Raw genomic sequence first — 23400 nt, forward strand, 5'->3', positions numbered from 1 at the left:
AGTGACTGGCTGGTGGCCCTACAGCAGTTCCCTGGAAGAGTAGGGCTGGGTTCTGATTTGTGCTTGCTTTTTGGTACCACAAGGAAGGATGTGGAGGAACAGTGATCTCAGGACCGTCCCACTGGTAGACTTCCTGTGGGCAGCTCTCAAACAACCAATTGCAAGGCTTTAAGTCGGGAAGCTGAGTTTGAATTCTAGCCCTGCCTGCCAGCCTGGTTTTGGTTTTACAGTTCTGTTTACTTTGACAAGTACATGCAGTCAAGCAACCATCGCAATTTAAATATAGGCATTTCCATTAGTCCACATCCTCACATGCTCCTTTGCTGTGACCTTTCCCTCTCCACATCCATTGCAACCACTGATCTGTTTTTGTCCCCATCTTACTTTGACCTTTTCAGATGGTCATTTAGATGGCACATACACTGCACGGCCTTTTCAGTCTGCCTTTAGGTACTCTCATAATGCATTTGAGATTTATCCATGGCCTTACAAATTTCTGTAAATGGTTTCATTTCATTGCTGAAATTATTTCCAGGGAGTGTACAGATAAATCACAATTTGTTTAACTAAACACCAATGAATGAACTTTTGGGCTGTTTCAAATTTTTGACTACTAAAAGTAAAGCAACTATGAATATTCTCATGCATATACTTTCTTTTCTCTGGGATGAATACTTAGGAATGAAACTCCTGGGTCATATGGAAAGTAACTTTGAGGACCTCCTAAACATTTTCTAGAATGTTGGACCATTTTGCATTCTGCCAGTAATGTGTGAAAGTTCTAATTGTTCTACCATCTCATCCACACTTGGTATTGTCAGTTATTTTTTCCATATTAATCATATTTCACTATGGTTTTATAGTGAATCTCCTTTATGACTAATGACACTGAGATTATCATGTAGCTCACTGCCATATGTGTATTTTTCTTGTTAAAATGGCAGCTCAAATCATTTTTCTACTTGGTAAAATTAGATTTTTGCTTTTCTTATTGCCAGACAGAATACCTGACACTTCCAACTTAAATGAGGAGGGCTTAATTTGGCTCATGTTTTAAGGAGATTCAGCCCATGGTTTGCTGTCTCCAAGGTAGAAACATCATGGTGGAACAAGCTACTTAGCTCATGGCAGTCAGGAACTGAGCAGGGGAACAGTGACTGACAGAAATAGGGAAGGGACCAGACATAGACTTCAAGGCCATGCCTCTGTGACCTACCCAGATAAACTCAGATGTGTGCTCCACCAGTCCTCTGGGCGGATCCCAAAGCTAATCAGGTTGACATCTATCCTAACCACCACAGAGACTGAATACACTGGGTTTAAGAATGCTCTTTTTGATGGCTTCAGGGGAGAATAGAAACACAAAAGATCAAATTGATTTTTTGATTAGATTTTTTTAGGGTTGTAAAACTGAAAATTGTATATTCAGTAATATGCAAAATGTACTTAATTTCAAAGTCCTATGTTAAAAAGAAATTACAGAAAGGATTCAAATCTTTTGAATTGTTATTTCAAGAGTTTTCTTTATTTCAGTTGTTTTTAAAATATCCTCTTAAAGTTATATATGCAGAGGAAACAAGGATACAGACTACATGGAGATGGGAAGAGGATTTAAGAATAGGGGGAGACGAGGGGGTGAAGGGGAGGTAAAAAGGATCAAGATTCTCTGTGTATCTGTACCAATATCCTGTGATGAATGTATTTATTATGTATTATATACTAACAAAATGGGAAAATAAAACAAAAGTAAAGCTATGTAGCTTGATATTTATATCAGGGAATAGCAATCAGTACATATTTATTGCATTCCTATTGTGTACAGTGCTCCACTGTGCTATACTTGGGGCTTCCTGCCCTCCGGGAGCCTAAGTTTTATTTAGGAGGGAAGAGGTAGTTCCCTGAGGACAGCAATAATCCAGGATGGTAAATGCAAATGCTGAATGGCAGTGGAAGAACAATGGGAGTTTGGAGGAAGGCCCTTACCCTACAAAGATATTTAAAGTCCCATCCTTAAGGGGTTTGTACAGCTATAGATTGGACCTCTTTCCACATCCAGCTATTTGGTATTTCCTGTCCAAAGTCTGTTTTATGCTGGACATTCAGAAGAAATGGAAATTGTCATCCATTGCATCACTTTCAAAGGTCCTTGGAGTTTCCTGAAGAAACAGGGAGAGAACTGTGTTACACGTGTTATTGAGTCATTGAACTTATTTGATTTTCCCCAGATTCCAAAAAAAGAGTGCAGCCCAATAAAGACAGGCATTGTTTGTTCAAAACCGGGAAATCAATGCTCACAAAACCATTTGCTTCCTTTTACTTTGGTGCTTTATTTCTTGGTTTCCCACAGCTTCTAAGGTGGCTTCCGTTTGCACATGGGGAATGGAAGAGAATTTGGAAATTAATTTCCTTTTAAAAGCATGCTGTTTTGCAAATCCCAAGTCTCAGCCAAAGTTAGGTACAGAGCGGGATATTGTGGCTCCTGAAATATGTGTGCTATGAAAAATTATATTGGGCCTCAGCTTTTTCTCCCTGAATGATATTGTAAGTGCTTAAATTAAAAAAAATTTTTTTTCTCTCAGCCAGTTCATTATTGATTTCAAATATTTTTGTTCAGACACATTATATTTCTTTCTTTCTTTCTTTTATTGGCCCCTAACTCATAGAACACTATGTAAAGTGGAGGTCAGCCCAAGACCTCAGAATCTTTGCAAGTCATAAAACATTTCTAAAGTGCCTCTGCCCTTATTCGATGCATGAAATAGGATACTTGTCAAATACTATAATCCCTTACTCTGGAAAATAGGCTCCACTGATCAATGCTTCTATTACTTCCATAGTCAAATTTTTGAATTGAAAGTGGTGGAATATGGCTTGAAAACAAAGTAATACTGACTGAATTGATTTAGAGTCTCTTATTTCCATAGAACAATCTCTACTTTATTCAAATTTTGAGATTCAAAAGGAATCATGTGTGCTCCCCTCACTTTTGAAGAGTGGATGGGAAGTGTGTTGGTTTAATAATTCCCTTAACCACAAATTTGCTGCTTGTATCTTTTTGTGATTTTTATCACCAGGTTTGCTCATCTACTTCCCTTGTGGTTCTGACTTGGGTCCTGAAAACCACACTCTGCTGAAGCTCTAAAGAAACTCTGGGCCTTTAAAGACCACTGTCTCACGGCACATCTCAGGACAGGAAGGAAAGGAGGAAGCAAGGAAGACAGGGAGGAGGGGAAGGGAAAAGGATAGTGGAAGAAAGGAGGGGGAAGGAAGGTGAAGGAAGGATGGCAGAGAGGGGAAGGAGAGAAAAAGGGAAAATGTTCTTTTGTCTAAATATGAAGAAAAATGTCACACTAATCACTAAAAAAAGTGACTAATTTGACTTCATGAAAGTTAAGAACTTCTTAGCAGGGCCTCATGGTTCATGCTGTAGTTCCATCTACTCAGGAAGCTGAGGCAGGAGGATTACTTCAACTCAGGAGTACAAGGACAACCCAGGAACATAGTGATGCTCTGATTAAAAAAAAAAAAGTTAAAACCTTTTTCTTTTCAAAAGACCTGATAAACCTGGTACATCAAAGAATAATCTGGAAGGAAATATTTGCAAGTATCTGCTGAAAGACTTAAATGTAAAACCTAACAGCTTTACTCTAGAGGTAAACATATGCGAATCTTTGTGACTTTGGACAGCCAAAAATTTCTTAGATACCACACAAGAGCACAACTGACAAAAATATTAATAAATAAAGCTTCACCAAAATTATAAACTTCTGTTCTTTGAAAAACAGTTTAAAAAGATGAGCTACAGATCAGCTGAAAATATTTACAAAGCATATCTTGATAGTAGATTTTTGTCTAGAACAAATAAGTTACCCTTGTAACTCAGTAATAAGAAGATAAACAATCCCTCTAAAAATAGGTGAAAAGTTAGAACAGACTTTACCATCGAAGAGATACAGAATCAGACAAGCACATGAAAAGATGCCCAACGCCATTCACCATTATAGAAATGTAAATTAAAACCATAAGATACAACTATCTATATATCAGAATAGCTTTACAATTAAACCTAAATAAAGAAATAAGGAAAAGAACCCTGGTAATGCCAATTGCTGACAAGCCTGCAGAAAAATTGACTGCAACATGACGCAGTTAGTCACAGATATGCACTTATAATATAACCCAACAATCCCACTTCTAAGTGTGTATGAAATATATATGGAATGAAAACACATTTTCACACCAAATGCTATCTGAGAATATTTATAATGGCTTTATTCATAGTTTAAAAAAACTAAAACCAACCCCAAATGCCCATCAACTTATGAATGGATATGTAAATTGAAGTCTATCCCCACAATGAAATGCTGATTCATGCAAGAGTATGAATTACTTTCAAGAGTTTTATGCAAAGTTGAAGAAGCCAGATGCAAGAGGTTACACATTATATGGTTTAATTTACATGACATTATGGAAAAGGCAAAACTAAGGGAAAGAAATAGGTCAGTAATTGCCAGGGACTTGATTGAGAGTGGAGAGGGCATTGATTAAAAAGTGACCATTTTTGAGATGATGGTATTTCTACATCTTTTTTTTTTTTTTTTTTTTTTGCCCGGTACCGGGATCGAACTGGGGACCTTGCGCTTGCAAGGCAGGCGCCAGAACCACTGAGCTAAATCCCTGGCCCGGTATTTCTACATCTTGAGTATGTTGTGTGTGTATGTTTGTCCAAACTTAAAGGACTATATACTAAACAGCAGATTTTTTGTGTGTATATTCAAAATATAACTTAATAAACTTGATTTAAAAAGAATCATCCAGCATTACCAAAATATTACTAGATGCTTCTGGAACTTGGAAAAAGACAATCAAAGGCCTAAGGACAGCTCTGTCCCTGGCTAGCTGTGAGTCCCCAGTGCTATCATTTCACCTTCCTGTGGCCTTATTTGCTCACTACTTACCATTAGTGATGTCTACCTGTGTCTCTTTTACTTGCCATTGTGAGAATGTAACAAGACGATGTTTCTGAATGCACCTAGAGAGCATCCATCATGACTCAAGTGTGTGTGTGTGTGTGTGTGTGTGTGTGTGTGTGTATTTTCACAGTTCTTTTCTTGTTGTGACTCTGGGGAACTGTCCCAACAGGATGAGCCAAAGCATCCACATTTTCACTGCCACGTGGAGATCAGCAGGATAGTTCTTTCCTTTCTTTCTTCTCTGGGTGTCTGGTCTGATTTGGGTGTTGTCAGTGCAGTTAGAGCAATGGGCCTGAGGAATCATTCCCTTCCACCCATTTGAATTTGGACAGCACATGAGGGTCATTACTCCTTTGATTGCCCTAAGAGAGACAGACAGTAACAAAACCCCAGGAAATCATTAGGACCTTAGGTAAGAACACATTTGTGTTGGATCTCCTGGCCTGACCTTCAGTCGCTTTCACCCTTCCTGAACCTTATCAAGGGATTCATAAATATGCACAATATCTCATATGTGTAACTAAGATCAGAGTGAATTCTGGGACAGACATGAGAATTGAAAGCCTGTGGAGAAGACTCCTGTCAATCTGACCTAGAGACTCAGTATGAGGGACCCAGGCTGGGGTGCATATCCTTTAAATTCTGAAATCCTGATTTATCATGTGCAGTGCAGTGCTTTTTGCTTTCATGTTGTCCTGGCACCACTTTTCTGTTTATGCCATTTTTTTTTTATCTGCACAGACTTGCCTTGAGCACATCTTTCCATGATCTTCAATGATGTAGCTGCTTTTCACTTTCCACTTGACTGTATGCTTGCAATTCTGTGTTGTTGTATACAAGCCAGAAATCTATCAACTGGATCCATCCTGTGGTAACACTGAGGGGCGGTGTTCTCAGATAGGTCATCTCTGACCAGCCTTATCTAAGATGCATTCCGGCTGCTATATTTTGTCCCTGCCAAGTTGAATAACAATGAAATCTAATTCCATTTGGGGGAGCATGGATCAACAAGGTTGAATGTGCAGTTTAGAAAGAACTCTGGTGGTGGTGTGTGGGGTGAGCCAGAGGGGTGCCTGAAGGTTACCTATGTGCTTCCAGTGCCCCACTTTCCTTCTGGCCTTTGCATTATGTCACAGAGAACTACATTTCCCAGGCTTCCTTGCCAACTTGTTTCCTGCTAGATGGGGCCATTGGAATGCACTGGCCAAAGAGTTGAGAAGTCAAAGTATTCTCATCCTTTCTGCCTCTGGCAGCATCTTTTGCTGCCTTTCTTCATTTCCTCTGTCCCAGGGCCCTGCCCTCCTCCTCCACCCCAGTTCCTGCCAGACAGCCCCTGCTGGGCTTCTAGTCCTGGTCAGACAGCCCAGCCTCCTGGCTCTGACAACCAGCTAACTTCTTTCTAGTCCTAGGAGTGGTAGTTCTACCTGTAGCTGCAGGTCTTTGAATTGCCTGCAGCTCCCTGTTGGCCTCTAACTTTTGCTCTCACCTGCAAACCAATCCTTTGGTTAAATCTTCTCTTTTGGAAACACCTAAGGTGGCTTCTGATTTCCTGATTGGACTCAGATGGATATGGAGGGAAACAATAGCATACAGCAGTTTAGTCCGAGGAGCATTTGCTAAAAGCTAGGGAGGAGGCATGTGTGTGGGGTGGGGGTTGGGGGGCGGGGGGTGGACAATCGCATAAATAGGGCATTTGCATATAGTGCTGCACCATAGGCATGTACAATCGGAGACCAGGGATGAGGCAGCTGTAATTGCAAAGTCCAGATGGAGGACACTAAAAGCTTGAACAAAGGGAGTGGTAGGTAGTCAGGAAAAAGACTTCATCAATTGGATGTGGAAGATGAGGGAAAGAAGAGCCCTGGGTGATTACCTTTGCTTACAAAGTTGTTCAACCTTGGAGCTTGCTTGGGCCACATAGAGTGATGAGGAAGCATCTTGGGCCACGTGTGAAATATGTAATAAAGTTAATATATAAAAGTAACAGGACTTCCTTTTTAAAATATATTTTTATTATAACATTTTTTAAAAGAGGGAAAGCTACCCACAGGCCACAGATTGGATGCCCATACATAGAATGCTAAAATTCTTGCCATCCTTCAAAATCCAACTCAAAAGCTACCTCCACTCTGATTTTTTCCTGCGGATATTCCCTAGTGGAAATGCTAATTTTTCTGCCTCAGTGTTTCTGTGGCACTTCTTGTCACTGTTGTAGCACATGCCGCATTTCCCTCGTATTCTGATAACTTATCTGTAATAAGTAAGCACTTGCAAAATGCTTACTATGTATCAGACTACTATTAACGTGCACCTCATGTTATTCTCACAACTACTCTATGAGATGGGTATGATGATTATTCTATGTTTTACAGATGAGGAAACGGAGGCATAAAGACATCTAAGGATTTGTGCCTGCTGCTAAGGCCTTTACAATGCTGTTCCCTCAGTCAAGAACACACTTCCCTGCGGTTGCAGTTTTGTTTCCTCCCATTCTTGAGGTTCAGGTTTATTTATTTTTATTTATTTATTTATTTTTGGTACCGGGGATCGAACTCGGGTCCTTGCTCTTGCGCAGCAGGCGGCAAAACCACTGAGCTAAATCCCCGGCCCCGGAGGTTCAGGTTTAAATGCTGCTCTGTTTGTTGGTTTGCCTACATAGTTTCTGCCTCCCACGTCAGACTGAAACATCCTAGAAGGCAGAGCACATATCTGAGTTTTCTCACCATGGTATGCTCAGAGCTTATCAAGCCCCTCAGCATATGGTAGAAGCTCAATAAACACAGAAATCATTATGAAGTTTTCTCATAAACTGAAAATAGAAATTCCACTTGGCCCAGCTATTCTCTTTTTAGGTTTCTTCCTGAAAGAATTAAAGACATCGTATTACAGAGACATATGCATACCCATATTTTTAACAGCACAACACATAATAACATAATAACTAAATCTTGGAAGCAGGCTATATGTCCATTGACTGATGAATGGATAAAGAAAATGTGGTGTTTATACACAATGGAGTACTACCCTCCCATAATGAAACATAAGCTTGAGTTATTTCTAGAAAAATAGATGTGCCTTTAGACCATAATATTAAGTGAAATAAACCAGACACATAAGCTCAATTATCGTATGGTTTCTCTTATATGAGGAACCCAAAGTATACATAAATTAAAGAGCAAAATAAAAGAGAGATAATAGGAAAAGGAAGGTACATTATTTGCAAAAGGAAAGGAGACCAAGAGGTGGAGAGGCATGGAGGAGGGGAGGAGAGGGGATGAAAAAAGAGTTGAGATGTGTCATGAACAGTCACCAACTCTCCACAGAGAATATAACCATTATCTATTGCAAGAGTGAACTAATAAAGATAAAAATTTATATAAAAAGCTTAATAAATACAGAAAGATAATATCTTCTCATTGAAGTGCATAAATATGTACTTACTCTCATGCAACAAAATTATTAAGAAATCATTCTGAGTATGAATGAGATCAAAGCAGTGATCAGCCAGAGGTTAGGAACTGAGTTTTTTTTTTAATAAAGAGGTCCCAAATAGCTTAAAGGTAAGAAAAGAATACTATATATATATATTATTATTATCATTATTTTTTGGTATTGGGGTTCGAACTCGGGTCCTTCAGCTTGCAAGGCAGGCGGTGGAACAACTGAGCTAAATCCCCGGCCCCAAATTTACAATTTTTTTTTTTGTAATGGGGATCGAACTCAGGACCTTGTGCTTGTGAGGCAGGTGGTGTAAAAAAGAATAATATTAACAAGGTGTTCTCAAAGAGAATAATTCTGGTGAGTCAATAAATGAATTGTACAGTTTTCCTTCAAAAATGACTAGGTCTGCTTGGCCTGAATTTGGCTTATTTTTTGTTGTCATTTTTACATGTGAGATACGTGCATTTTTATTTTTCAGATTCTTGGATGTTTTCTTAAAGATGCCCCTACCTTCTGCCTCTTAGGCTTTTGATGAGATGCCTTAGAAAACCAAGAAGCCAGGATACAACCGGTGAATTTCATGACTAGTAATGAAGCACCTGAGTTCAACATGTTTGATTGCAAGCATAAGTTTTGTAATTTCAAGATGAATGTTATGCTATTTGACCTGAAAGCTAATTATAGCAAGAAGGCTGTTTGACAATATGTGTTCCTTAGTTATAAAATCAGCATACACAGGCCCTGCTCATGGATTGTTAACATGTGTCAGTAAATCAGTTCACCTCCAAAATTATAAGATATTAAATAGTTTTTAAAATTTTAGTTGGAGAACTTTAGTATTTTAATTAATTCACTCCCTTTGTATAACAGGTTCTGCTTTAGATGCTATCACCTAGCTAATAATAGTACAAAACCTGAAGTAGGAAAATAATTTTTGTTTTTGAATTTTTTTTAGAAAAACCAACTTAACTGGGTACAAAAAAACTGACAAGATATGAAGAAAAAACAATTTGGTGAGTCTCCTCAGAATCCTCCCTTGCTCCACAAAATGTCCTAATTAGCAGTTATTTGATGAGTAGTGTAAGTTGGTCAAAATATGTTGCAGATGAAGCTATACTCATGCTTCTCCAATCTTTGGACGCCCATTTTATTGCCTGGAGAACCGAGACACAGAGGAAGCAGAGTACTGGAGGAGGTCATCTAGCACCTTGCTGCTAGAGAGCGATCCTTGGGCCTGTAGCACTACCTGGAGGCTTTTTAGAAGTGCAGAATCTCTGGGCCCCCAAGACCTATGGAGTCAGAATTAACACTTGAACAAGGGCTGGGGATTTAGATCAGTGGTTTCTCTGCCTGCCTCAAAAGCACAAGGTCTCGAGTTCGATCCCCAGTACCAAAAAATCCCCCCAAAATCACTTGAACAAGATTACCAGGGGATTTGGATGGTCTTTCTGGTCCATTGGAGGAGCACTAATCTGGTGGGGTATGGAGGATGAATTACATGTTTACCTCTTGGCTCAGGTAGAGACAGCTACCAAGGTGGGTCTGACTGTGATATATCCTCCCCAGGGAAGCTTTCCCTGACTTCCTTGATTCCAGTAGCTGTCATGTGATTCCAGAGACCCCTATACATCCTGATCATAGCAACTGTCACATTGGGTGGCAAGCAGGGCAGACAATCCAATAGACAATTTCCTAGGATCATATTCATCGTACCCTGGTGCTCAGAGGACTGTGTATCCAAAGATGTCATCTTTCCAAAAACAGTTTCACTCAACGCCAAGGACACCTCTGTACTTAAGGTGACCATTTGGGGCTTGATTTTTGGATGGCATCCACGTGCAGGCTTCAGGGCGGTCTGTAGTATTTCCATTTCCCCTTAGAACCCGCCACTTACGAGGCTGAGTTAGTGAACTTCAACAAAAGGTAATAACCACACCTCAAGTATCATCCCAATACAATCCAATAATTAGGGCAGGACCTTTCCTATCATTTTCAGCCCAGAGGGCCTCGACCTGTCTCCTAATTACCACTGTCCACAGGACGCAGCCCCAGGAAATAAACAAGGATGTCCTTCTCTGCCACCTCTTCCTCAGTCTCCGGCCAGGCTACAGAGTGGAACTGTCTTTTCCTCCTAAAGAGACTGTGGCATTGATTGGGGATGAATCGCTGCTTCTTTGTAAATGACAACTGAGGCTCTGGTTATGACAGTATTGGCAATCATCAGAGGTCAGTCACCCAGCCAATGGCTGAGACTCGTGGGCTGCTGCAGAGGGTAGGAGTCCTTGAGGAGCCAAGGAGTTTGGAGATGGTGCATGCCCACATGTGCACCATCCTTTTTTTCTTTTTAGTAGAAGGCCTTTAGAAGCCCTCCCTTCTCTGTGAAGCCTTTACCAACAAACTGGAAACAGACTTCAGAGGCTGTATTTATCTGAGGGAAGAGGGGAGAACTGATATTACATAATGAGTTCCTCCGAAGGGCCAGTTCTATCCAGGTTCCTTTGTTTATCTCATTTCATTGAATTTTCAAAACTTCACTTGTTTTCCTACCTGCTTGGCATATTTCATTCTTGCCCCTCTTTCTTCTGGTGAGGAAATCTTAGAAAACTTAATCACTTCATCTATGTTCATGCAGCTACTAATTAATTCCAAACTTTCTTCCTTATTTCATGCTATGTTTGTAAACTTTCCTTTTTTAAAAAAACTTTCTTTCTCTTCCACCTCCTGCTTTTCCTCCTCCTCCTCCTTCTTCTTTTTTTGCATGTACATAGATAGGTACACAGACAGATATAGCAGACAGATGCACAAAATCAAACACTGAACAATGTGTAAAGATTTTTATGAACATTGCAACTTTTTACAATGACTACATTTATGCTTTATATGGTAGAGTTCAAATGTTGAGCCATGTTCTTCTAATGACACTGACACCTCCTTGAGGAAAGGCACACATCTTCATTTGTTTCTGCTCCCCTCCCACCAACCCTTCCGGCCTGAGCATGGACAGTGCTCGCTTTGGTGCGTGGTCAGTATGCGTTTCAGAACCAATCAAGGACAACAGACCTATCTATTGAGTTTGATTTTACATTTGTTTTCAAAAAACCTGGCAGGAAAGCACACAGGAGGGTGTCCCATTTATAAAGAGGATCTGCCACAGATCCCTTTCATTAGACTGGCACTTAGCATCAAAATTGCTCTCTTAAAAATTAAGTTTTCCAATCACTGTTCCAATTTAGAATTCTGAATACACTAAAAAGAACTGGAAGTCTTTGTCAAGAGCTGAGGCAATGATGGTCAGGCACTCACGGACCTGCCCTTGTCAGAGCTCTTTTTGAGGCTATAAGATCATAATGCTTGATGAATTGGGACAGGAGCTAATGGCCAGTGACGTCAGGCTGAGCCACAGCAAGGATCTGAATATTACATTGGCAGTCTGTGTTCTGCTTTGCATAGCTTATAGGAAATCTAACTGCAATTGGCTGTTAACTTGGTTTTGAAATATTTCCCTTATTTTACCACATTAGACGTTTTTACTATTCTCTCTTGGATCTAAAGCAGTGCAACAATCAGGGTTGTGACAGAGAAATGGGCATATGCTAATAAAGTAATTAGGAAGAGGATTTTTAAAGGGTTGCCTTATCATGGTGTGAGTAGAATTGAGGGAAACTAAGCAAGATGGAGCAGGAATGGTTGGTTAGCCATGTCAGAGGCAGGTACAACCCTGGCCTGAAGGGGCAAAAGGAGTCTGGTGTGTTAGCCAAGCATGGAGGAACACTGGGACCTGGGGGTGGCAGCTGAAAGCAACCTAAACAGGAAGGAACCAGGGAAATCAGTGTCAACCTCACTCCATGCTCTGGACCCAGAGCAGCCAGAAGGCAAGAGACTGAAGATGTAGGCCTCTCTAGGCTCAGGGGAGGGTGAATGCACGATGGAGAAGAGACATGTCTAGCAGAGTGGCATTCCCCAGATCTTGCTTGAAAACTATTTCTATTGCATTTTAAAACATGTTCACTAATAATAAAGAGGGCCTTATGAAGTTCGGTTTGGAAAACACTGAGTTAATAAACACATCTCTTCATCAGGACTTCTGAGAGCTCTAAAATGCAAATGAGCTCTGTGGCTATTTAATGGAAACTGTCTATTTCCCAAACTTAGCTGGTCACAGGATCCTTTATTTGCAGACCATCTCATGGAACTCGTGTCGCTACAAACTTGCTTTAGTTTAAAAACTACTGATTAAGGAGGTGAGGGGGAAGGGAAAGGGAATTTTTCAAAAAGAGAGAGAATGGAAAGAAAAAAAGAAGAAACAGAGGTTTTGTAAATGGGGTGGGGGATAAAGGGTTGAAGGGAGGGGAGGAGAATGGGAAATGAAGAATTAAGATACAGTATGTTATGTACAGGTACGATTCCCCCATGATGAATATGATTATTATGTATGAGAAACACATATTAATAAAAAATAAAAATAAAAGACTACTGATTAAAGCAAAAACAACAACAAAAAAAGATAAAAGCAACAGTGATAAAGAAATAAGGAGATCTTAGAAGTGTGTATCACTGTTATTGATAGCAGTTGTCTTAGCCACTTTCTTGTTACTGGAACAAAATACCCAACGCCAGCAAGTTAAAGGAGAAGAGGTTTACTTTGGCTTGAAGTTTCAGAAATTTCAATCCATGTTTGGCAGGCTCAAACACAGAAAATGGCACTGTGGAGGGGCCTGGGTGGAGGAAAGCTGCTCACATCATGGCAGGAAGGAAGCAGGAGAAGGGAGGGAGATCCACCTTTCCAGACCCCAGTGACCCACCTCCTCTGAGCAGGCCCCACCTCTCAACTGCGAGTCAGCTGTACACCCCATAATCCAGTCACCTTCCACAAGCCCCACCTTTGAGAGTGTGAGGCTCTTGGAAGATTTCTAAATATAAATTAGTACAGCAGTCAATAAAAATGACCTAAAACCAAAAGGAAACATCACCTTGTATGTCACTAGTCTGTGTTTGCCGTGGACATGAAGAGGTGAGAGGCCTCAGGTAAAGGAGACCTGGCCAGTTTCCGTGACATCAGCTCCCATGGATTCACTCTTCTTTTTCTCTAAAATTCTGGGAAATGCCACTTACCTCTCAAGACCACCCGCCATTGCCCGGTACTCTCTGCATGTGGGGGCCCGGCGCACTTGACTCCCATACCAGCTGAACTGGCCTTTTCATCACCCCAGTTTGGGTGCCCTTGTCACTCGGTTCTCTGAGCAGGGTGGGAAACCAAGCAAGCAACGAACAGCGTACGCTGCTGATAGATCAGAGATGAGGGGAACAGTAGATGTCTGGCTAATGACACTTAACAATCCCTTACTCATAGTCCTTACCACTAGTAAAGATTCTGCATATTTCTTCATTTAACCATCCCAACAGCTCTCTGATCCTTAGAGCCGTGACCCTTTCCCTGTAGAGAAACTGAGTCTCAGGGAAGTGAGGTGATTTACCCGAGGTCATTTGGCAGCACTGGCACTGGAAACTGGGTATTTTGGTTCCTAAAGCGATGCTTTCCCTATCTCATTGGTTATGAAATGTGAAGAGAATTGTTATTTAAAGTCCAAGTCACTCACGTAAAGGATATGACGTACATTCAGACAGGGCATCTGGTCTATATGCTCCCCTTCTCTTGCAGTCTAGAGAAACAGAGAAGAAATGGATCACATAGCCAGCCTATTTCTAATTCTTTGGTGCTGCTAAGAGGGTAAACAGCCTGCGCTGCCCAGGGCACAGCTGCGAATCTTCGTTGTGCAATGGTGAGTCCAGAACCATAATAGGGAGATGGAGATGAATTCATCTGCATTAACAAGTGAGGAAAACTGGGTTTGGGTGAGAAGAAACCAAAAGGTGTGGTGAGGGGCTGGCAGTCAGGAGGTCTAAAGGAAGACTGGAGGGCAGAAACACAGCAGGAGGTCAGGGGGAATGTGACTGAAGGACACCTAAGAATGAGAAGGTCTATGACTCATGGGAAGATGTTTAGTTTTGATGCCGTGTTTCTTTTCTGAGCCTCCCACTTGAGCCTATGTGGCGTTGTTTTGGAGGAATTCAATGGGAAGCAGCCATGTGCCCTGGTGAGGCAGCCCTTGTTATATGGCAAAGCAATCTGTTCATTGGACTAATTGTGAGGGGAAGCACATTCAAAGATGGGAGTGATGGGAAAGAAGAAAAAACCCAGAGATTGCTTTCCTAGCTTCAAGGTTAGAGACACAAGGGCTACTACTACCTGTGGGATGGACTCAAACAACTTTATTGGCTCCTCACACAGCCAAATACTTTTCCCAGAACTTGGGTTATTGCCATATCTCACCCAGTTGTTCCATCAAAGGTTTGATTGTCCCAGAGGAATTCCTAGCTCCCAGGTCCCTAGTACTTTGCAAGCCTCAAGCACTAGGGGGTCTCTTGTCATGTTCCTTGCAACCACCACGGACTTGTAAGAATGCTCTAGATCCCCCTCCACAGCCCTGACTCCAGGAACCCTTTGTCTGGAGATACCTGCAGATTCAGGAGGGTTGCTTTTGTTTGTTTGACAGACTTCTCCGTATCAACTGATGTGGGCAGGGCTCCCAAATACCTGTCAGGAGTTGGCCTTCTCTTGTAAACCCGGCACCTATTAACAGCCTGTTCTCACTATTTCTCAGGAAGCACATACTTGGTGCACTAGATGTGAGCTCCCAGGATTCCATGCTGCTCCAGGATGCAGTGGCTACCCATGTCCTCTACCCTACTACAAAAGCTACTTTTCCCACTACTTGTTTTTCTCATTTGGTTAAGACTTTTTTTCAGAGGTCTTAGCCATCTATCTTATTTAGAAGGCATCACACAGGAACACAAGTTGTGCTGCAACACAAAAGCACAGAGCAGATTTTGGGGTGATCTAACTATGGTAGACTAATAGGTGTCCCCAAAATATGTCCACAGCCCAATCCCCAGAACCTGTGAATATCTCATACCATAAAAGGAACTTTGCTGCTGTTGTTAAGGAGCTTTAGGTGGGGCAATTATTTAGATGAGTCCAACAAGGGACCTTAGAACATCCGGGAAGAGAGTCACAGAAAGTGATGTGACTACTACACACCCCTGGCTTTAAAGATGGAGGAAGGGGACAGGAGTGATGGAATACAAGCAGCCCAAGAAGATGGAAAAGGCAAAGAAATAAATTCTCTCTTAGAATTTTCAGGAAGGCACAGAACTGATTACACCTTGATTTTAGGCTAGTGAAATTTATTTTTCAAATCCAATTTTCAAATCTGTAAGACAGTAAATTTGTGTTGTTTTAAGCCACTACATGTGTGACAATCTACTACAGTGACAATAAGAAGCCAATACACTACTGAACAGAAAAAAAATCCTAAAGAAATAAAACATAGGTCAGAACATGTTTTCTGGATATTTATATAAGAGTAACCTAACATTTCCCATTTATTTTAACTCATGAACCTAGTTCATTACAGTAAAAACTCTTAGTGATGCTCAAAAATTTCCACCTTTGACATGGAGGATCCTTTTCAGATTGGCTCGTGTGTGTTGACCTGACTCTTCTAACCAGATAGCTTCCTGATTTTTCTGATATGACAAAGTATCCAGACTAACTGGACATTTTTTGCTCCAGGCCTAGCATCAGCCATTTCTTCAAGGGGTCCTTTTCAATAGGCAGAGCTAAGAAACAGTTTTTTAAAAAAATTAAAGTTGAAAATACATCAAAAGCTCATGTTAATTCTTGCAAATCAATCCAGGAGTACAGGTTTTTTTAACGCAATCTAATTGAGTTTACATCTGTGTCTCATTCCTCTTACACCACCAACAAACTTACAGGAGGCTTTAATCCATAATATACACACAACAGTTGCAAAATTACTACACCATCACTTACCATCAACAATATGATTAATGAAAACAATTTAAGATGGTCTGTAGCTCTTTTTTGCTTTGGTTTATACCTTGCTTGTGTGTCTAGTCAACATACTGTGTTTTAGTCATTTGAAATGACTCCTATGAAATTATTCCACCACTGTTAGCTCCTTCTATTTCATTTTGGATTTATCTTTGGGGATTTAAAATATTTTTATCTCATAATTGCATGAAATAGTGCAGAACTTCTAAATCAAACTTACAAACCATGCCATATTTAGAGAAGTCCTGTTTCTGTATACTCTACCATGTTCTCTTCCTTTCTATTTAAAAATGGTTTTGTTCTTTGTATGTTAAAACATAAGCAAATACATATATTTGATATCTTTTTTTTAGATAAACTATATGTTATGGTTTATATCTTGATCCCCCCCCCCCAAGCCTCATGTGCTCCTAGGAGGGGCTTTTGAAAGGTGATTGGATCATGGAGTTAGTATAGCCAACTTGCCATCAGGAGGCAGGATCTGGTTGAAAGAGACAAGTCACCAGGGGCATGACTTGGAGGGCATATCTCCATTCCTGGTTCCTCCTTTCACTCTCTGCTTCCTGGCCACCATGAGGTTAAGCAGTTCTCCTCCGCCCAGACCTTTCCACCATGCCTTCCGGTGTTGCAGCTGGCCAACTATGGACTAAAAAAGTGAACCACAATAAACTCTCTCCCTTAAATTATGGGTATTGGGTATTTGTTCTGGTGACAAGAAAGTGACTAAAATGGTATATAAACTTTTAAAAAAATTGAGCAGGAAGTACAGAGTTCTCTTTTACCCTTTACTTCCACACCTGTACATCTTTTCCTGATATGAATGTGCCTCACCAGAGAAGTACATTTGTTATAATGAGCAAATGTATATGGAGCCATCATATCATGCAAAGTTCATAGTTTATATTAGGGTTCACTCTTAATGTTGAACATTCTGTGGGGTTCAATAAATGTATAATGACATATATCCATTGTAGTGTTGTACAGAATAGTTTCAACGTCTTAAAAATCCTGTGCTCAGTCTATTCATCTTGCTCTTTTTCCAACACAGCTGTGTACTTTTTCAAGATTCTCTTTCCATGAATGCTTTTTCTGAGATAGGGTCTCACTATGTAGTTCAGGCTGGTTTTATACTCCTGCCTCAGCTTCCTCAGTGCTGGGATTACAGGCCACCAAACCTGGCTCCACAGTGTGCACCTTAAAAACTTGTTTTAAAAACTAAACATCCAAAGACTGGTATAGAGTATGAAAACATTCCTTATTTCCCTTTATACATGCAGAGTACTCCACAGTGTGGCTATACAGGCAGATTATTCAGTGTGTGGTATTGTCAGCTAGTCAATCTTTGTGTATTTAAAAGGCTATGCTATAAAATTGCACTATACAGATACATCAAGATTTATTTTGTCTTCATAAATTATTAGTTATTTAATTTTTTTTACAAAAATTGTTTTTGCTATTGTAATTAACACTAAGATGAGTTTTTCTACACTAGCACATTTTGTTGAGATTTTTGTGACTAGGATGAATTCCAATAAAAAAGTTATTGAATGGAAATCAGTATGAAGATTCTTCAAGAAACAAAAACTAGAAATTCTATTTGACCCAGATATTACCCTTCTAGATAACTTTCTGAAAGCATTAAAGGCATATTACAGTGACACATGCACACCCAGGTTTATAGCAGCACATTTCATAATAGCTCAATCTTGGAAGCAGCCTATATGGCCATTGACTGATGAGTGGATAAAGAAAATGTGGTGTTTATACACAATGGAGTACTATTCTCCCACAATGAAACATAAGCTTGAGTCATTTCTAGAAAAATAAATGTACCTTGAGAACGTAATATTAAGTGAAATAAATCAGACACATAAGCTTAATTATCATATGGTTTCTCTTATATGAGGAATCCAAAGTATGAATAAATAAAAGAGCAAAACAAAAGATAGTTAATAGGTAAAAGGAAGCTAGATCTTTTGCAAAAGGGAGAGGGACTAATAAACTTAATGGAAAAAAAGGGAAAAGGACTAAGAGGGGTGAAAGAGGGGAGAGGAAGGGGATAAAAAAAGAATGAAGATGTGTTATGTACATGTGCCAACTCCCCATGAGAAATGTAATCAATATGTTCTGTACTAATGATGTGTACTAATAAAAAATCTGAAAAAGTTATTGAGTCTATTATGCATCTATTACAAACCCAAACTAGTCCCAAACCATTGTTTGTTTAGCTCATGATTCTGGGGTGAGCAGTTTGGGTTGGCTTCATCTAGATGATTCTTTTTTTTTTTTTTAATTAAATTCTTTCATTGGTACATTGTAGGTATACAACATAATTACATTTCTCATTGGGAATTGTACCTTTATATGATGCATCTTGGTTCTTACTTTTTCCCCATTCCTAGCCCTCCCTTCATGCCCTCCACCTTTCCCTATTTACAAAGACTTTATTTCCATTTTTTCCATTTCTCATCATTTTTCCTTTCACTTCTTTCCTTTCCCCTGCCCCTCCCACTACCCCTACCCCTTTGGACCTTTTCTTCCTATTTTGCATTATCCATTATTCATTCTAATCATTGGTACATTTTAGGTATACAATATAATGACATTCATCATTGGAAATTTGTACCTTTACATAGTCTCTCTTGGTTCTTATTTTTCACCCTTGCCCTCCCTTCAACCCCTCCATTCCTCCCTATTTACAAAGATTTTGTTCCTATTTTTCCATTTTCTCATATTAATCCCATTCCCTTCTATCCTTTCCTCTAGCCCTCCCACTTCCCTCCCCTTTGCCCCTTTTCTTCCTATTTCACGTTACCTATTACACATTTAGTCCTTATTTAAACTTTCAGTTTCTCACACCAGAGAAACTATTCGGAATTTATTCATGTGTGTCCTATTTATTTCAAATAGATGATTCTTATTACAGAGACCGGACTGAATCATGTTTATGTAGCCAGCTGCTAGTTGGGGTAGGGGCCAGCCTGTCTAAGGTGGCATTAGGTAAGACAGCTTGTTTTGGCTTCTTATGGCCTTATCTTCCAATAGGCTGGCCATACTGTGGCACATGATGGCTGGACAGGATTACAAGAGAGCATGTAGAAGTATGAAAGTCTTAATAGCCAGACCATCACTTGTGCCACACTGTATTAGCTAATGCAAGTCACAGGCCAGCCCAAATTCAATGAGTAGGGAAGTAGATTTCATTCTTCCATGACTTCCATATAAAGTCACATTGCAAAGAATGGATACAGGGAAGGACAGAGAATTGGGGTCAGTTTTGCAAGCATTCTACAACTTTGGGTAAAAAGATATGGACCTTGGTAATCTCCTATGTAGTATATACTGGAGAGTTTCATTCTTTTATTGTATTTTTCCCATTCGACTGCATTTTAGAGTGTAAATAGGCCATCCTCATTTCCAACTGGGCATCAATCCCTGTAGGTAATCATGAATAAAATTATAGGAGGTATGTATTTGGAGCCTATTTGCTGCAGTTCCACTGAGGTGAATCCATGTAGTCTTAAACTCAACAAATTCACCCTGGTTTCTCTGTGTGAATCTGAGAATTCCATTTCACTTAGGGCTCAACTCAGTGGACCAAATTTATTTATGGGAGGGTGGTATTAGTGCTTGAACTAGATTTGGGTCCCCACAAATTACTGTGGTGCTATTCTAGGATATACCTCCAAATCCATGTTCCCTTCAACTTTTCTAGAAACTTCTGGATTCTCATGGGCAGACCCAGATCAGAGGAGAGGTATCCCTACCTACTACAGTGGAGAGACCATGGCACTGGGAAGACAAGAGAGATGAATTCTAGCCCTGTCTCTGTACAATCATCATCTCTCTGAGCCTCATTCCCTTATATGTAAAATGGAGAGAAGAATACCTACTTCACAGAGGCAAGGTGAGAATGTGGACTGTGGCACAATGTAATATAGGAAGGATAACCTCTTTCCTTTACTCGCACTTGCATGCTTGAGAACTACTTCTAGCTGGCAAGAGGAGTGGAAGAAGTAGGGGCAGTTCTTCATTAGGCCTCAAATGCCTCAGGCCAAGCAGGACACAGTGGCCAGGGCCTCCCTTTGGCTAAGCATCTGGCTGGTATTATTGAACATTTTACAAGGGTAAGTATTTACTTTAAGCAGGGTCAGAAATTACATAGTCAGGTCAAAGTTTTGATGAACACAGCGTCCGTGCCAGTGCCCAAACTGTGGTTGACTGGGCCACCTCCTGAAAGTAATGACCATTTGCCCAGGGCCTCTTGCAGGAGGCTGCTGTTCATTCACACTGCCCACCTGAGGGAGCGGCTCATGCAGGTGTCGGAGTAGCAAGGAGAGCAAACTTGTTTGGTTAAACTTTGGACTCATCAATCACAGCTTGACAGGTTTCTGAACATGTTTCAGATTAAAAAAAAAAAAAAAAAAAGGTGGGATGTGGTGGAGTGCAAATAGGAGTTCTAGACTCTTCCTGTACTGGAACCTGGGACCGAATGAGAAAGCAGATTGTCACTTACCAGGTGCCATATGCCAGGCACAAAACTTGTTGGCTTTCTTTAAATTGTTTGACATGATAGTGGTGGGAGGGATAATGGCCTTCCAAAGATGCCCAAGTCCTAAATCTTCAGAATTGTGAATATGTTACCTAATGTGGTAAAAGGGACTTTGCACTGTGATTAAGGATTGTGAGATTGGGAGATTAATGTTGGTAACCTGGCCAAGACCAATATAATCTCAGAGGTCTTTATAAGAGAGAAGTAGGCAGAAGGGTGAGTTACAAAATGTGGTAATGCTACATTGGGGACTTCAAAGATGAAATAGCAGACTGCAACCCAAGGACCACTAGAAGCTGATTAAGGTGACGAAGTGGGTTCCTGCTAACCTCTTTGTTGTGTTTTAATGAGACCCATTTGAGTTTTGACCTCCAAAACTATAATAAATGAATTGTTTTAATCTACTATGTTTGCAACAATTTGTTATAGCAACAATAGGAAATTGATACAATAGCCCTCTTCAGAAGATCTTTAATATCTTTGATCTATGCAAACACCCAACTTTAAGCTTCAAGAGCTGATGCACACAATAGTCTTCTTTGCAGCAACCAGACCTTTAAATTGCTGAGTCAGGGAGATGGATTAAAGACCCACTGAGGCCATGAGGCTCTCGCCAGCAAGGAAGCCAACAGGTGTTGGAGGTGTGGATGATGTGGAGTGTAACCCAGAGATCCTCCAGCTGTGCAGACACATCACCTGGGAATCTGATTTAAATGTAGGTTCTGCTTTGCCAGGCCCAGCTGTGTTCATGTCTTACATGCTCCCACCAAGTGACACTATTGGCTGGCAGAGGGTAATGAGTAGTATGTTGTGGATGTCCATTGTTCCAAGATCACCACCTCCTTCCCTATCTGCATTTAGCTCTCCAGGCAGGCCTTTCAAAATCCAGTGGCTAAGCAGCCTTACCTGGGTGACTCCTGATGATGGGTGGACTCCACCCTAGACCTGCAGAATCAGAAATCTGCATGTTTATTAGGTGCCTGGATCCTGAGGCAGCTGGTTCATGCACAGATGTTTGGAAATGACTGCTTGAAACCACAAAAGCAAACAACTCCTCGACCAACCACTGCCACCCCCATTCTGATTTTGCATGGAGTCAACGCCATTGTTGGAAATGTGAAATGTTTATCCCCTAATAACCCCTCTTTCCTGTTCATCTTGGCACTACCTCAGGCACACCAAAACCTAGTTGAGCCATGCTAAGAAGGTGGCTTGGGCACAATGGGACATTGAAGCAGAGTCCTGAGAAACTGTGAAGGACACAGAGCTGCCTTCTACAAAGTCAGGGCTGGGCCCTACTCCATCTTTTCCTAGCTCTTTGCTTCCAATCATTCACCTCCTGGCAACACCCTTCATGTGAATACCACCCCACCTTTCCTGGCAGGGAGAAGTGCGGCAGCCTGAAGGTACAGTCACTAGTCACTCCCGCATGTGGCCATACGACACTGGAGATGGAACTTCAAAGGCCTTGGGGAAGCCACTGGCCATCGGTCCACCTTTCTCTTGAACCTCCTTGGCAGCCTATCAGTTCTTTTCCAGAGTGACCTCAGCTCTCTGCCGCACCCCACCCCACCCTCCATCAAGGCTCCCATTAAGAAAGCTGGTTTTATGACATGAGTGTGATTAACCTGACCCAGTTTCTCTCCCAGGCTGGCCCCAGAGCCAAGAGCCCCAGTCAACACAGAAACCTATTCTGTGGGCCTCAGTGAAGCCACCTGGAGAATAAACAACCCATGCCTTGTTCGAGAGCAAAAGGAAAATGGGGTACAGATGCAGCTGTGTTACCCAGACTCCCAAGGCAGGAGAAACCCAGACATTCCTATAGCCAACCACTGTCTCTCTTTGGTTGGGGTTAGGAGTGGGGAAATTCTCCATCCTCCACACCGACAGACACTTGTTAAGTGGAGTTAGTATGGTCAGTATTGTTTCCCTTGGGTATGGCAGCAGCCTCCTGCCATGTCATCCTGCTGGTCAGGCTTACTCAGGGACACACCAGCCTCATCTTTCTTGCCTGTAGTTCTTCAGGTCCACCAGCCACTTCCAGCCTCTTCATGCATGCTTTTCCTCTTACCTGAAGTAGCCTTTCCTTTGTCTTATCTAAAAAAACTCCTTTTCATCCTTCAAAACTCCATTCAGGGTTTGATTCTTCCAAAAACCCTTCCTCCTCACCACTCAGACTTATTTCTGTGTGTATAAATCTCTTTTGTTCATTCTGTCCCCCAGATAGAAGGCCTCAGCCTCAACTATCTGCATGCTTTATAAAGAATTAGTCTCTCTGGCCCAGTTTCCATTCTACTTCCTCTGGTTTCTTTTGGCTCCCTGGCACATAGTGGTCTGATTTGTGCTCAATCACTCTGATTTGAGGTTTTCTGATACTATCCCATCACAGTAGGGAAACTCTTCATGATCACATGCTGATTCATGCCACAAAGTAGTACTTGAAAACCTACTGGGTGCCAGACAGCTTCCAGGTGTTCTGGGTAGAGTGGCAAATGAAACCGTCAAAACCCTGGCCTCCT

At 41.0% G+C, this 23400-nt stretch overlaps 1 long non-coding RNA gene across 1 annotated transcript in view; it reads right to left on the reverse strand.

Moving 5' to 3' along the window:
* Positions 1-1490: 1490 nt before the first annotated feature.
* The window catches only part of LOC147825105 (uncharacterized), a 124101-nt gene continuing 102191 nt past the window's right edge, over positions 1491-23400 (reverse strand). Inside the window, exons 2-3 of the long non-coding RNA XR_015441338.1 lie at positions 14012-14074; positions 1491-2156 (exon numbers count right to left, since the gene is read on the reverse strand). This is a non-coding gene — a long non-coding RNA (uncharacterized LOC147825105). The remainder of the gene's footprint in view (positions 2157-14011; positions 14075-23400) is intronic.

Source organism: Heterocephalus glaber, unplaced genomic scaffold (assembly GCF_053883595.1).
Source record: "Heterocephalus glaber isolate CG9 unplaced genomic scaffold, H.glaber_assembly_v1.0 deba00001509, whole genome shotgun sequence".
Lineage (NCBI taxonomy): Eukaryota > Metazoa > Chordata > Mammalia > Rodentia > Bathyergidae > Heterocephalus > Heterocephalus glaber.